The following is a 15,577-nucleotide window of genomic DNA, read 5'->3' on the forward strand; positions in this document are numbered from 1 at the left end:
ACATAGAAATGAGGAAGAAAAGGGTGTTGAAAAGTTATTCAGGGAATAACAAAGTTGCTCTAAGCACAGATCCTATGCTCATTAGGGAACTTTGAAAGGTATCAACTGTATCCTATTCTCTTCTAATAATCGGCGAAGGAACGCTGTCCCAGCAGTGCACCCTAAAGTGCCTCCATGCCTGCAAAGAGAGCAGGCCTGAGATCCCCCAAGCTGCTTTCTAATCCGTTATCAAATAAAACTAAGTGGTGTCAGAAGAAGTGACCCAGTAAGGCAAGGACGTGGGTAAGAGCACCGGGAGGGGTCAGCGCTCCCAGGCCGGAGGGCCACGGCACTGAGCCCTGCCGCAGAGCGGGGACTCCGACCCTGGGTCCTTAGCCAGAGAGTTAGCCCCTGCTTGTCTAGCCACTTCGTGAGGGGCTGTCATTAACTGTGCTTGAGTCAGTGGCTTGCAATCCTTACTGTTACCCTCACCTGACAGCTGGTGTGGAGACAGCTTTTGTTCCTAGGGAAAGCGTGAAAAACCTGAATTGGACAAAGCAGATAGCAGGTAATTTCCTCTTGGCTGAGTTTTCCAAGGTTCTGAATTTCTTTTGTGTTCACTTTTTGGAGACGGAGGCTGCAAAGGGTGGGGGAAGAAGCCTGACTCTTCCCTTTGGTTGGAGGGTGGTGAATCTTTCTTTGCTGCGTTTTTTCTCTTACGTGTATCACCTGGTCCCTGAATTGGGAAGGAGGGCAGGAGGTACAGTTCCTGCCTGGGAGGTGCTGTAATGGTGCACCTGCCAAGAGAAATGGCAGGAGAGTGAGCGGTAAAGCCTTGAACTTCCCTGGGGCTGGTACACTTGCTGGCGGCTCACCGTCAGGTGCACTCTGTGTGGTCTGCCCCTCCCAGCTTGCTCTGTGGGCTGCGAATGAACCAGAACCATGCCCGTGCTCAGGAAGGCTTTGGTGGGCTCTACTTTTCTTGGACTGTGACAAGAGAAAAGGGAGAAAGCAGAGATGGGAGGAGGGAAGGGGCCAGACAGGGTTTGAGAGCCGAGGAGGAGCAGAGAGCAGCCTGCGGTTGGCCTTGGGAGGCCAGGCTGGGAGCCTCGAGCCTGAGTGGCACGGGCCAGCGTCAGGATGGGCCCTGCCCGCCCTCCTTCTGGCGCCTCCCACCTGGGGCCTGGGGCTGCAGGCAGGCAGCGCTAACTGGTGGTGGGCAGGGAAGAGACGGTAACACAAGCAGGATATGTTAACATCAGGGACACTCTTTCTGGCTGCCAACTGCGGGTGGCTGAGAGATGGGATCCCTTCAGGAGACTGGCAAGGCCCTCTCAGCTCTAAAGCAGAGGCACCAGATAAACCCTATAAACAAAGAAAGAGTCTGTGTGGAGGCTGAGTCTATTTCAGGGCTGGCAGATTGGTGAATTTTCCACTGTTAGATCTCACCACTGTTTTCAGCCATTTAATAAAAATTACAAGTGATAGCAGAGGCTGGATCTCTTAGAGATTTGAGCCAATCAAAGCAAACATGGCACATTACTGGAAGGCTAGAGAAGGGATATGAAACCATGAATGTCTACAAAATGTACTGTCTGCAAACATTTTGGCATCAGCCAACCCAACTTTGTCAGTCTTTTTTTCTTCACTCATTCATTCAACAAATATTTACTGAACAGTATGTACAAAGAAACATGAAAGGCACACAAAAGACATTAAGTTAGTAAATATTCTTTTTCTGAAGAAATGTAGAAGCTTAATTTAAATATTTAATTTTAATACCGGTTAAGTTTGTTTACAGAATGAGGCACAAGCACAGTGCTTGGGAATCCAAAGAGCGGTCACTATCTGTTGGGATTTCGTGAAGGGAGGGCCCAACCGAACCTGATGACTGCACACCGGCGAGAGTCGGGCAAGGGAGGGTCCTCAGGGCAGGAGCAAATGTCGCCCACGGAAGATCCTCTATCAGCAAAATCCAAGAGATAATACCTGAGGTTCCTTTAAGTTATAAATGCTAAGAGGTGGATTCGTATGTTTAGTATGTTGAATCTGAACCCCATGAGAACATCCATGTGGACACTGTCCCAGTACCTAACAGTGTGGTTGCTCAGAGAAGTTGCAGTGATATTTTGTAGACCTTTGTAAGATTTCCTGTCATATTCAATCCAATCTCTAAAACAGGAAACTGACCGCCTGGTCTGAGGTCACTCAGCTCCCGGGTTTCTCTCCTTCCTGATTCTGCTTGGTCTTGCTGTGACTTTTAGATATCTAAATTTCACTCAAGTATGGTATTTTTCCTGAATTCCAGGAAATTAACTTATAGCTTTATTCATAAAGATGAAAGGGTGAGGTTTCTTATCTGAGTTTCAATGGCATTAACACCAGTGTTGCCTCATCCATTCTCAAAGTTTCAGTACACGGAAGTTCGGGTTTTCTGCGCAAGTGTAATGTTACATTTGCACTTGCTCTCGTAGATCTCCATATTTATTTATATGTGGCTGATTTGGATAATTTCATGACCCCAGAAAAATTTTCAAAGCTGATCTTGATGACTGGTTACGGATTTCTCATGGCCAAATCGTTCCCAGGAATTTCACTGGATGCCTACATGTGCAAGGAAGCTGTTAAAAATTTTTAAATGAATAAGACAATTCCTCAAAAGGAGCTTAAAATTTAGTGAAAGACCTAGAAATGCTCAAAATGTAGACATTCTATGCTATGCGAAAAAGTGAAGTAAAAATCTTTTTTTCCCCTCAAAAAAACAGAAAACAGAAACAATGTGTTGACCAGGTCTGTACAATTCACAAAGTTCCATCCACTGACTAGTATAAAATCCAACGGGACAGGAGCTGCATACGTGGGGTTTGGGGTACAGAGGAATGTAACTGATGTGTTGGCCCTCACCCCTCCCAATCCCTGTCACAGATTCTATGCTGGGAGTATCTTCTCAGAGGTGAGGATGGAGCTGAATTCATGCTGGTACTCCCAGCCTGCCCTCATCAACCCATGTACATCTCTGTGCTAGGCGACCCAAGGGGGAATATGCAGTGAGGACTGCCCAGGCAGATGCTGGCCCTGAACTCATTTCCCACAGAGCATGCGCTCTGGCCCAGCAGTCCGAGCTCCTAACCAACCCAACGGAATCTACGCCTCTGGGGGGTAGGGCCTGGCTCTTCTGAGAGCTCCCCAGGGGCTCCGATGCATGGGAGTTTTGGGAACCACTGCTCTATCCAAATTGCTGTTCCTTTCACACTGTACAAGGACATTGATCTCACCTGCATTGCTCTAAACTATCTGCCTGCACTGACACCAGATTCAGTAGTTCTGTCAACTTTAAATACATTATCCAACATGTGCAGAGCACTTACTCTGTGCCAGCCCTTACTGGTACCCAGCCAAGGACATTGCGTACGTTTTGATATTTAATCTTCAAAAACAACCTTTACAGATGGAGAAACTGTACCTGACAGAAGTGACTTGCCCACAGTCACACAGCTATTCCGGGTGGAGCCAAGGCCTGGCCCCTGTTTGTGTAGCATCGAAGGTGGTGCTTCTACCCACTAAGACGTTCTAGCTCATTTCTATGTATGGGATATTCAGGTTTTTAAATGTGTTCTGCATCTATATGCAGAAGGCTATTTGATGCATATTTAACCATAAAATGGAGAAAAGTAAAATATCTGCTTGGAAGGAATGTATCAAAAGGATATATATTCAGCATCTGTTTTCAAAAAGCATTTTGCTGATTGTATGCATCCAGTTCTGAGAGCCTGGAATCTTGGCAGGATACCCCTCGCAGCCCCAAAGACCGCATGTCCCAGGGTGCTCAGCCTGGTCCTCCAGGAGTCACTGTGGGAGGCGCTGCAGCCCAGCCCGTGGGCGGAGGTGCGCACACAGCCTACAAAGTGAGCAGGCTCTGAAAACACGGTGCTGCTGAGGAAAGCCACAGGGTTTTCGCTTTCCAAAATAAAAGATGGTTCTTACATTGCTTTAGGGAAGAACATTACTGCCACAAACTTGTCTTCCGAGGCCGTTGCTCACATCAGCACGTACTGCACACCTGCCTTGTGACTACTAATCCTGTTGTTACTGAGTCGGTGTCCACGGAGCACGGTCTCTGCACCAGACACCGCGCCTGCGCTCTCCTTGGTCCTCACACCAGCCCCTCACTCACTGTAGACAGGGAGACTGAGGCACAGAGAGGCCTAGAAACTCGCCCGGGATTACAGTTATGAGGTCAGTCCATAATCCTGTACTCCACGGAACCGCACCATGGCAGTTAGTGAGCAGCGGGGCTGGGCTGGGAGGCAGGCACGCTGGCTCCAGGCTTGGGCTTGTTACCGCCTTTCCTATTGACCGGGCACTGTGACAAGCATGGTGGTCATAGGGGCAAGTCAGGGGCAGTGTCTCAGGGAGCAGAGAGACCCACCATCACACCAGAGGCAGGGCAGGGAGGGCCAGCTTCCAGAGAAGTTTAAAGGAGCAACGTATGGAAAAGCAGCCTGAACCTGCCAAGAAAGGTTCAATGTGATAGAGTATGAATCCCTAGAAAATGGTCCCCCGTAGGAGCTGGCTGGCCATGCCGAAGTGTGACCACGGAGAAAAAGGCAGGCGTGTCCTCGGCATGCAGCCCTGCTCAGACCCAGGAGGGCCTCACCAAGCTGCAGAAGGGTCACAGCACAGGCAGCGGGTCTCCACGAGGACCTACAGGCAAAGGAACCCACACGGCCTGGCATCTGTGGGCGGTCGGGGATCCTGGCAATTACTGGGCAGGAGAGACACAAAGGAAAGAGGTTCCTGAAAGAAGAAGAGAGAACCAGAAGGCAGAACCAAGGGAAGCCATTAGAATGACTGAAAAAAGAAAAGGGATATCCTTCCTCACAGCAAGGGGAAAGGGCAGGGCAGGTGTCAGCGCAAGGCTCAGAGGGAGAAGATGGCGGGGGGCGGAGAAGGCAGCACCCGCAATCTCAGCAGCACAGACGCCTTGTGAGTTTGCTTTTAATGCAGATGCTACTCATGGGCCAAATGGTGTGCTGTTTGCATTTTTAATCTGAATAATTTGTCTACATTAAAACATCAGGAAATTTAGCATCATCTGAGTTTCTGACTTATCTCTTAAAAAGTAGAAGATCTGGCAATACTGGGTTTGGATTTCTGTAAGATCACAGCAGTGGCCCCACTGGGAGAGGCTGGCATGGCCTTATTGCCCACAACCATACCAGTTCCTCCACAGCCTTTACACTGGGCCCTTTCACTTGAGCTCATCCCACCCAGCCCACGTACACATCCGAACTGCTGACCTGAATTTCAGATACCACGAACAGGAGGTAATAAGACTGCTCTGGGAAAGAATTCAGGGCTGGGCTTCGCAGTGAGATGAAGACTTACTCATGAAAAGGCTTGGCTGCTGTCTTCATTGGAAAATAAAGGCCAGAGAGGACTATTGGCCAGTAAGTGCTCCCGGCCCACCCTCAGCCCCTACCACTTCCAAAATCAGAGTGTCATGTGTCTAAAACATATTACCTCATATTTACATACAATATCTCATTTAACAATATGTATTAAAACATATTATCTCATTAACCACCCTATGGAATAAATATTGTCCTTTTTAAAAATGAGACTATTAAGGCTCAGAGAGTTAAGTAATTAGCTCAAGGTCACATAAATGAGATTTGAACGTGGGCAGTCCATCCCCCCGAGCTCATAAACTTGAGGCAGTAAGGGACATTAAGACCTAAAGAACATTACTAACTGCTCTCTTTAGAAGGGTTATAAAGTTTGGGAAATGCTAGCTTCATGTTTCTTACTGTAAGATTTCTCAGAACATTTAAAACACTAATATGCTTCATGAATTTCCAGGTAAAGGAAGCCAAGTCCCTAAATTTAGTTATGAAATCTTCTTTTTTAAGAAATACAGATAGAATCATGTTGTGGTGGAAAGGACAGATTCCAGAGCCGCATGAATAAAAACTCATAATTATGGGCTGAGCAATATAGATTTTCTAACCTAGTTAAAGGTTTGCAAGCCTTCTTTTTTGAGAATAATACTTAATTTAAAGAACTCCATTAGCTTATGAGCTCACCTTTTCCTCACTAACCTGTAATCTCCATTAAAATAAATCTTGTTGTTTTGATTCTATTAACCTGAAATTCTATTAACCGCCACTCTAGCCATCTTTAATAGCAAGATGGTAACAAATAATCTTACATGTAAAGGATATTTTGACAATTATCATTTTACATATTCTTCTATTCTATCTTTGTGAGATAGAAATCACTGCATTCCTATTTTACAGATGAAGAAAATGAAGCCCAAAGAGGTTAAGTGAGCTGACAGAAGTCAAAGAGCAATCAGGCAAGCGCCCAGTCTTTTCACTGAAACAGATCCTAAAATGCTGCCAGATGTTGATGTACTGATTAAACTCTAGGTATGTTCGATATACTAAATGCATTTTGATTTCTTATTTGTTAGTCATTTAAACTTAGTCATCTAGTTAAGTCAGATAGCTTCGTTAGCTACACATTTTGATTAACCACATTTCTCAACCACGGTGCTTTAGACACTATTTTAAAACAAGGCTTTTAAGTAATGTGGCTTAGTCATATTATGATTACCAGGATTTAAACATAGCAAGGACCCAATCCTAAGGACCAATAGCCTTTAAAATAGAAATATGGAAGGTTTTTATTTTTATTCTACAGAAAAGTAAATATTTATTTTTCCCACAAAACCCTGCTTTCTTTTTATATATAGTTATTCCTAAGGATCTCTAGCACCATGTTTTCACATGAAAAAAGTATATGGGACGAAGGATATTACAATAATAAAAATAATGCATTTTTCTTCCCTCTGCTGCCTCTTGTCATTTAGCTTCTATGTAACCTAATTCTTATTCTGATCAGAGAAGAAGGAACTGAAGACCAGGATTTTATTAACACTGTCGATACCTACCCACGCGCAGGCACATGCACACACACGGTCCTCAGGTTCCTAATTATGCATTTTACAGATGAGCTTCCCTGGCTGCTCTCCATACAGATGATGAATAAAGGAGCTTTTGTTGTCAGAGATCTATTTCAAAGACCTTTTCATTAAATGCTATTTGGGAGCAGATACATTATCATGGAAGGTTAAAAAAAAAACGTTGATAAAATAACCATCAAGGGAATGTGCCACTGACAGAACCTAAGACAATCTTCCTCTTGAAAGGACACACTGAAAACACACACATACACAGGCACGCACATGCACACATGCACATGCATGTACATGCACACACACCATGGAGGACAGAGAAGTTTATTATAAAAGGTCTTTAGAACCTCTTTTAAAATATATGAAATTCCTATGGATAGACTAGTAAGCATTTGAATGACTGCTTGTTTGCTTGTTAATTTTGATGGTGGTGGTGGGGAGAAGATGATGTTGCAAGAGTTGCCCGATTCTTCCAGAAAGTCTGGTGAATTCTGCTATTTCTGTCTTTCAGCTTGGATAATGCATTTATGAAAGCAAAAGGAAGAGGAGATAGTAGAATTCTGATGAGGGCGACACCAACACCCAGGGAGGAGGGAGCTGACCCCGTCTCTAATTCTTACCTAGACGGGCAGAAACTTGGGCTTGCTGGCACCTGCACACACAGGTGAATAAGGTAGGGGAGGGTGAGGAGAGGGGACCACAGCTGGTGGGTGGCTGGTCCAAAACAGAAATAACAATGTTTCCTGGAAAAATCCAACTTTCTGCTTTTGAATTCCACCACAAATTGGATGAAAAAGTCATTTAACCCTAAGGCAGCAACAATAATTTCCTCAAAATGCCTCATGTTTAGGGATGCAAAAGAGAACGGGTCTAACACAGGCTTTCCCAATGAAAACAGCCACTTGCCTGTGCCAGGGACAGGCCGGACTACAGGGCTATCCCGTGCCCTTATCCTGGATATGAACCCTGTGTTCACGCCTGGCTCCACCACTTACTGTCAGAGCACATGGCTGTGGACCTGCTATGTGACCTTGCTGGGCCTCAGTTTCCTCATCTGTAAAATAGGGACATCAACAGTATCTGTGTAATAGGTTTTAACATAAAGTGCTCAGAACAGTGCCTGGAGCAAGACATAGGGATCTGTTAAACACACAAACACCTAAATAACTAATTATAAATATAGGAGAGAGTGAGTAAGCTGGTTTGTGACTGAACAATTTGATTTATTTATGACTTAAATGTCTTCCATGTATTACTGGAAGAGTTTAAGTTGTCATACAAATGAAATCCCTTGGAATTAGAGTTGTCTTCATTCATTTTACAAATGGGGAAACTGAGGCACCAAGAAGACATACTTAAGTATGTCTAATACTTCTGTGGGTCCTGCCAAATGCTTCTTATGTGGCTGTACTCACAGTAGATGCTCTATAAGCACTGGTGGCCTGCACTGAATTTTCTGAGCTCTGAGACCTAACTGAGAATATAAATGAGATCAGAAATATTCAGAATTTTAATTTTATTCCTTTACAGGTTCTAACTGCTAAGGAAGAACGGTGATGTATTTGGCATGCTGAACCATTTCGTTTTCACTGTGAAGTTCTTTAAGCATGGAAGTTATGTATTGGGCATGGGGAACAGTCATCCATTGTTAAGATGTTTAAAGAGTGTCACTGGTTTAATGATGAATGAATGAGGGCTGGAAAACCAGCCAGACACTGCAGCACATTTATTTCTTAAATTTCTTAGGCCTTGGCTGACACACATTTAATCATCTCTGAGTGAGCTTCCCTGGTTGCTCTGCTTTGAAAAGTCTAGCCATTGAAAAGAAACTAACATGGTATATCATAGAATCCACAGGATGGGCATTCCTGTGTCAACAACGACATCATCAACTTCATTATTACATGCCTCAGACTTTTAACATGAAGGTCCACCTCTCTTGGCTGAAAGACAGTGAAAAAAAAATTTTTTTTTTTAACTTTGGTAAAGGTCATTTTTTCAACAGATGGAATGTGCTTTGAAGTTAGCCTGGCTGGAAGAGTTTCGTATCTGTGTACACCAGCAAGTTCAGAGCTACTGGGAGCGAAGGCTCTGCCATAGATGATCAGACTAATCCACAGGACAATGCTAATGACTGACTACTTCGAATCCCCTAAAAAAGCAATTTCATACAGTTCAACTTGAAAGTTGTGTAACTTAGGACCAATGTCTAAATTCTCTAAATCTCATCTAAATCCTTGTCTCTAAGATGGGGATACTCTCAGTACTTTCTGGTACTATCATAAAGATTATATGAAAGTATAGCATAGTCTCTGTGGGCACATCAGAGTTTACTAAAGGTTTACCATTATTCGTGATAATACTCGATGTCCGGTTCTGAGGCTGACTTACTGAGGTAAGTCTGAACCGCAAGTATCTTACCGAGACCATGGTAAGAAGTGCATTGGGAAGGCAGAGCCTAGCCCCTTCAGCACCCACCTGCAGCCCCCAAGCTCGGGGATACCCAGCCATGCCTTGCTTCTTTTCACTCCCTCTTCATCCTTAAAGGCAGCAGCCATTTCCACAGAGCAGCTGTCAGCTGGAGGCGGTTTCCAGAGCTCAGAGCAAATAAGCACGCCCCGCATCTGGCACACACCTGACTGGAACTGCCTGTGCCTACTGACGAGAACTGGTGCCCTGTGGGACACTGCTCAGCAGCAGAAACTGGCTGCGGCCGGGGTAACAGCACTAGCAGGCTAGACAGATGACGTGGGATTTTCTTGTTTTTTTAACAAAAAGCAAAATATAACCTAAATAAAGACTTTCCAAAATCCATTTTTCTGCCCACTATGGTTTGCCCTCTCTGCTGTTTTCTTGTTTTTTTTTTTGTTTTTTTTTTTGTCTGTTTTGTCTTCTAACTCCCTTTTGCATTCCTAGCCGAGAGCACTCGTGTGTTCTGAACTGCTTTCGAGCGCCGGCTGTCTCTCCCCAGCCACCCTGCGGGCTCTCAGAGGCAGGAGCCGTCCCCAGCACTGGGCACACACCTGGTCTCCATAAACAGATGGCCAGGAACTGATGCTGCAAATCCAGTGGTGGAAACGGTCCCTCTCCTCTGTTATCCTGCAGATTTTTAGGCTGTAAAACCTCCAAACAACAACCATGTTCCTTTTTGGCTTCCTACAAACTCTACCATGCTGCTGTGATTCCAAACACTTAATAATTTTATGCACACTGAGGTATAACTTGCTACAGTCAATGAATACACAATGAATTCCCAATGGTTCTGTTTATCCTCTATACTAAACAAACTTGGGTTTTGGCAACCTATGTTCCCCACTAATTGCACATGTTGAAAGATATTTAATATATCTATGAATCTTATCAGAGAGAGAAACCAATACTCTATTTGGAATGGAAAGGGCTATCTGGAACCCAGACAGTGAAGTTTGCTCCCTGAGAGTGGCTTTCTCAACTTTCACATCTGAGTAAGGGTCTCCCAAAGCGTAGTGGTAGTTTACATCTTTACAGCACTGTCCAGTACTATTCATGTACACAAAGTGATGTCACTTGCAAAGTCTCAGTTACTCCTATCATGTAAATTGCAGAGATTAGGGTGGGGATTGGATATTAGGCCCATTTTACAGAAGAAACTAAAGTGAAGGATCTGGCTGTGGAGCAATCTAGTGGGCAGTGCTGCTGGCCATGTGGCTGTCTGGGCTTTAGACAGATGAAGCTGTTAGGACGGTCTACTTTGCTTCTGTGTGACAGCAGCTGGTCCACAGTACAGCAGAAACACCTTGGAGCCTCAGTTTCTCCAAATGAAAAACAGGGGTATCACGATCCAGAAAACTAAGCTGTCACAAACTGAAACCCTGCTCTTTTTTCTTTTGGGTTCTATGTTCTGACCAAAAAAAAGTAGATTAAAACAAGGGCAGGAAAAAAAAGAAAGAGGAAGAAAAATAGGATGAGTACTTAATCTCAGAAGGGAGGGCAATACTTTTTAAAGTACTATTTTATTTTTAAGTAGATTTGCAGGAGTATATTACTTGCGTTATCAGCGAGTGAACAGTGTTGCTATGGTGATTAGTTATGTGTTTACAGAAAATAAATAACCATGGAGAAATAATCAGTAATTCAACAAGACATACAGTGCTGCACAGACTATCAGGCACACACATCCCTCCCACACAGGATGTAAAAAATGTTTGAATGGGTAAAAGAAAAACAGTGGTTTGGGGGAAAAACAACTTGGTCCTTCTGCTGAACCCTGAGAAAAGGTGTTAAAATCTCAATTTTTTTTTTCGTTTGTGTGGCAAACTCATTCTGGTAAAAAGTAAGGTCTACCACAATTTTGGAGTGCATTTATTCTTACGTAAGATATAGGAACACCTAACAGGGCAGGAGGAAAGGTTTTATACACAAGCACTTTTTATATTCATTTAAATATATCATTTCATCCACTAACATGGACATTTACAACTATAATAGTTAAGATCTACTTAACATTTACTATGTCAGGCACTGTGCTAAGGATTTCACATACTTTTAAACTGATTGATCCTTGCAACAACACATCCTGTAGGTAGGAATTAATCATTCCCATTTTGCAGATGAGAACAAAAGCCCAGAGAACTCATACCTAGTAAGTAGTACAGCTGGGACTTATTCTGGCAGTCTGGCTCCAGAGGTCATGTCTTACCCTGTTTTGTCTGTCTCTGTATCTCAAAGGCAGTTTTGTATGTCAAGGTAATGAAATCCACTTCCCCTCCTCCCTGGCCCTGTGCACACGGGTTTCTTTATGGCCATTTGCACATGAAGTAGAAAGCAGGCTGTGGTTTGTTTGAGCACGATCCCACCATGGTCCAGAGTTGCCTCCCTAAGGTGGCTGACCTCTTGCCCAGGGAGAACAGGCCACTGCTTGGACTGCAGTGGATGAGTTGGGGACCAGGGCTCCTGTGACCTCGGCCTATGACTCACTCTTGGATAACAGCACCAAATATGCTGAGGAGGAAGCTGCTGGGCAGCCAGTAAAGGATCTGCCTATGACTTGTTCTTACCTAATGGAATGACAGTGTGATCAAATTTCAGGAAATAGCAACTGAGATTCATAGTTGCAAAAGGACACTAGAAAAGATATAATGGCAATCAAATCCTTTTTTCTCCTCAAGTGTCTGCTAGATAATAGCTAACTCTAGCTTTCTGGATCTCAATGCTAAACAAAGACTCGATAGTCTTATTTCCATGTGTATTTAGTAATCAGTATAATGGAAAAGTGAATGTAATTCATTCCTTCAGAAATGATTGTGAAGAGAAAAGAAAAAAAAAGAAAAAAGAAAAAATCACATCAAGTTCAATGACATATCCCAGCCTTATCTTATATATTCACTGCTCTAGGATTCAGTGTTTTCTACAAGGAGCCCTGTTTCCTTTAGTGGAGAATGGTATTTAGAAATCAAAATCTAGGCAACAGATGTGCTTGCTGCTCTTGTTGTATCATTGTTTCTAGGTTCAAAGAGTGCAGAGCTTTGGAAGGACAAACATATACCTTTGTAGTTCCCATCTAAAAAGCCATGAACTTATATCAAAACTTCTGATTCTAACTTTCAACCAGAGTTTATTCTTGCCTTTCCTTTTCCCATATTTATAACTCCTTGCTTCAACAGTGAGAAACCTGACTCTTAGTGTCTTCAGTATTTACTCCTTTGCTTAAGCTAGAACAAATAGAAGGTACGTTCAGAATTACTCATCCACACTATTGTAAAAAAATAAAAAGACCCTACTGACCTGAATTCAATATTTTTTTTACAGTCTATTTTTGGATAGAATTTACATCCAGTGAATTGCACAAACCATAAATGTATGTTTCCATGCGTTATGATGCATGTGTACATTCTTAGAACCCAGATATGAAGATACAAAACACTTCCAGTGACCCCAGATAATAAATGTTTTATTCTTTATTAAGAATTATAGAGACACATCAAAACAACACAGGAGGCAGCTTGAAGATGCTCCCACTAGCCACAGTGAAAATGAGAGATTCAAAATAAAAACTGATAATAATGGATTTCAACTCATAGAGTAAATAGGAAGCCCTAAGTCCTTCTTATATGAAAAACTGAATGAATGAATAAATAAATGGGGAAGAAGTGAGAGCTTTCCTTGTAGAATGTCAATTACAAATATCACATTTCATTAACAGAAACTAAAATCTGTGAGCGAAACTTTGATGTGACACAAGAGATTCAGAGTATTACCCCTTAAATAAATTATTTACAAAGGGGGAAAATGAGTGACTTTCTGGTAGAGAAACATGGTGGGCATTACCTTAACCTAGTGATCAAAGCTATCACAACCAATATGGGAGTAAAATAACATCATGTTCCTCCTGACACAATGCACTGAGAAGGGCAAAAGATCACTTCTGTGGTATTCCTGCACAGTATGAATCAATCATGTGGAAATTTCCAACAATTCAAATCGGAGCCCATTCTATTACATGATTCATTTGTACTTTTCAAAGAATGTTGAGCTCAAGAAGCAGAAACCAAGGCTGAGAAATTCTAGATTAAAGAAGACCTAAAAGGTATAACAACTAAATGCAAGTATGAAATTATACCGGATCCTGGATGAAAAAGAAAATAGCAATAAAGGACATTATTAAGGCTGTGGAACTTTGAAACATGAAAATTCATGACTTTATTTATGTAAGTTTGTGGTTATGTATGAAAAAGTTCTTGTTCTTAGAAAATACATCTTATTGCATTTAGGAGGAAAGGGCATATGTGTGCTATTTGATCTCAAACATTTGGAGGAGATATATTTACACAGGTGTGTTTGTGTAGAACATACTGTTTATGTGTGTGTGTATGTCTATATATGCATATATATAGGCAATCTTCATTATATATCTCATGAAAGATACTATAAATACATTCAACCCTCATGATTCACAGATTTCATATTTGCCAATTTGCCTACTCACTAAAACATATTTATAATCCAAAATCAATATTCACAGCATTTTCAGTCATTTTCAGACATGAACAGAATGGCAAAAATTAGAGTTGCCCAACATTCACATTCCCAGCTGAGCATGAACAAGGCAACACTTCACTATCTTGTATCAGCTCTCATCCTGGCTAAAGCACCTTGCTTGGCCCATGGTAAGCACCCCCAAAATGTTAGCTATTGTTTGCAGCAAGGGAAATGGGGAGAACAGGGGTCTTTCAAAGAGAAGCAGTGGGGCAGAGGTGTGATTATAATCTCAGGGAGGACAGGGATGATGTCTTGCTCACAAACTGAAGAGCTGAATGCAGATACTGGGTCACATCAGACTCAACAAAGACATGTGGAATCAATGAACCAATAATCAATTGACTTCAGAACAGAAATATTATGTGACTACCAAGAAAAGGGCATAGGGAAGGCAGGGGCAGGAGAATAGAAAGGGACAGTAAATGAACAAAAAATATGGATACCATGCTGCTGACGACTTCAAAATCCATTGTGTAAGCAATGGAGAACTACTGAAAATGTTAAAACAAGACAGTAACATCATGATACATGGATGGTGGCTGGCAATGGGAAGAACCTGGAGTCAGGGGAACCAGTTAGGTGTTATTACAACAGTATGGCTATAGGTTCACACATTGACATCACATAAGAATCACTGGAAAATGTTAAGAAGCAGATTTCTAGATCCCATCCCCCAAAATTCTGACTGGGTAGATCTAGGATGGATGGAGGAATACCGAAAAAAATAAGAAGTGGAGAAGAGGAAAGATGAGGCTTTCATGTTACATGGCTTTGTTTTTTTTCCAATGATAAAATGAGGTTATTTGTTAAAGATTAAGGGTAGGAGAGGCTGTGGCATAAATCTAGAACTCCCAATAAGAGATCATACATTTGTAAAGGGGTCAATCAGCTCTGCCTTGCTTCTTTTTTTCTTGGCATGTTCAAATCCTAAACAACCCATACAAACAGGAAAAAGGTACATTTGGGGGTTAACATGGGAAAGGAGCCTGACTATGTAGGTTAACAGAAATAAAAGGGGTCGGGGGACTGGTGGTGCTGGTGAGAAGCCATGGACTGTGGGCTCAGTGCAGGCTTCATGGAGCGAGAGTGATGCCTGGGAAAACATGTGGACGGGTAGATTGGGCAAGAGACAGAGGGTAAAGAGCAGGCCAAATAACAATGTGGTGGAAATGTGACTCTGGAAGGGCAGGACAAAGGTCTGTGGTATGAGAAGGGATTTGCAGCAAAAGAAAAGTGGCTGGATGACCCAGGTGGAGTCAGGAAGCAAGCCTGGGAAGTTAAATGGAAATGCTTTTTGTCTGACTAATGGAAAGCTAAGTAACTGGGGCACTGGGCCTGCTCTTTGGAGGGTGGGGAGGACACTGAGCCAGGCATCAGAGCCACTAGCTAATGCAGGAGGGTGATCAGATGATGGTGAGAGGATTCACAGTCATCTCTAAAAAGGCCAGACTTGGAGAATCCTAATCCAGGTCTCACGGTGCCTTCTTTTCAACTTCCGTGATTTGGAGGACAGGATGCTATACGTGCTTCTGTGAGACTTCCTTTTTTATATGATTTAACAGTCTTTTCCATTAAAGTATCTATTATTATTTAATAGCTATG

At 42.8% G+C, this 15,577-nt stretch overlaps 1 protein-coding gene and 1 long non-coding RNA gene across 11 annotated transcripts in view; one reads left to right on the forward strand and one right to left on the reverse strand.

Moving 5' to 3' along the window:
* FARS2 (phenylalanyl-tRNA synthetase 2, mitochondrial) overlaps positions 1-15,577 on the reverse strand; it is a 550,900-nt gene that overhangs the window by 169,147 nt on the left and 366,176 nt on the right. The window lies entirely within an intron of this gene.
* Positions 933-15,272, forward strand: LOC140846740 (uncharacterized). Its single transcript, XR_012126116.1, has 3 exons — positions 933-6,410; positions 7,470-7,622; positions 8,489-15,272. It is a non-coding gene; the product is annotated as an uncharacterized lncRNA (long non-coding RNA).

This window comes from Manis javanica, chromosome 16, assembly GCF_040802235.1.
Source record: "Manis javanica isolate MJ-LG chromosome 16, MJ_LKY, whole genome shotgun sequence".
Classification (NCBI taxonomy): domain Eukaryota; kingdom Metazoa; phylum Chordata; class Mammalia; order Pholidota; family Manidae; genus Manis; species Manis javanica.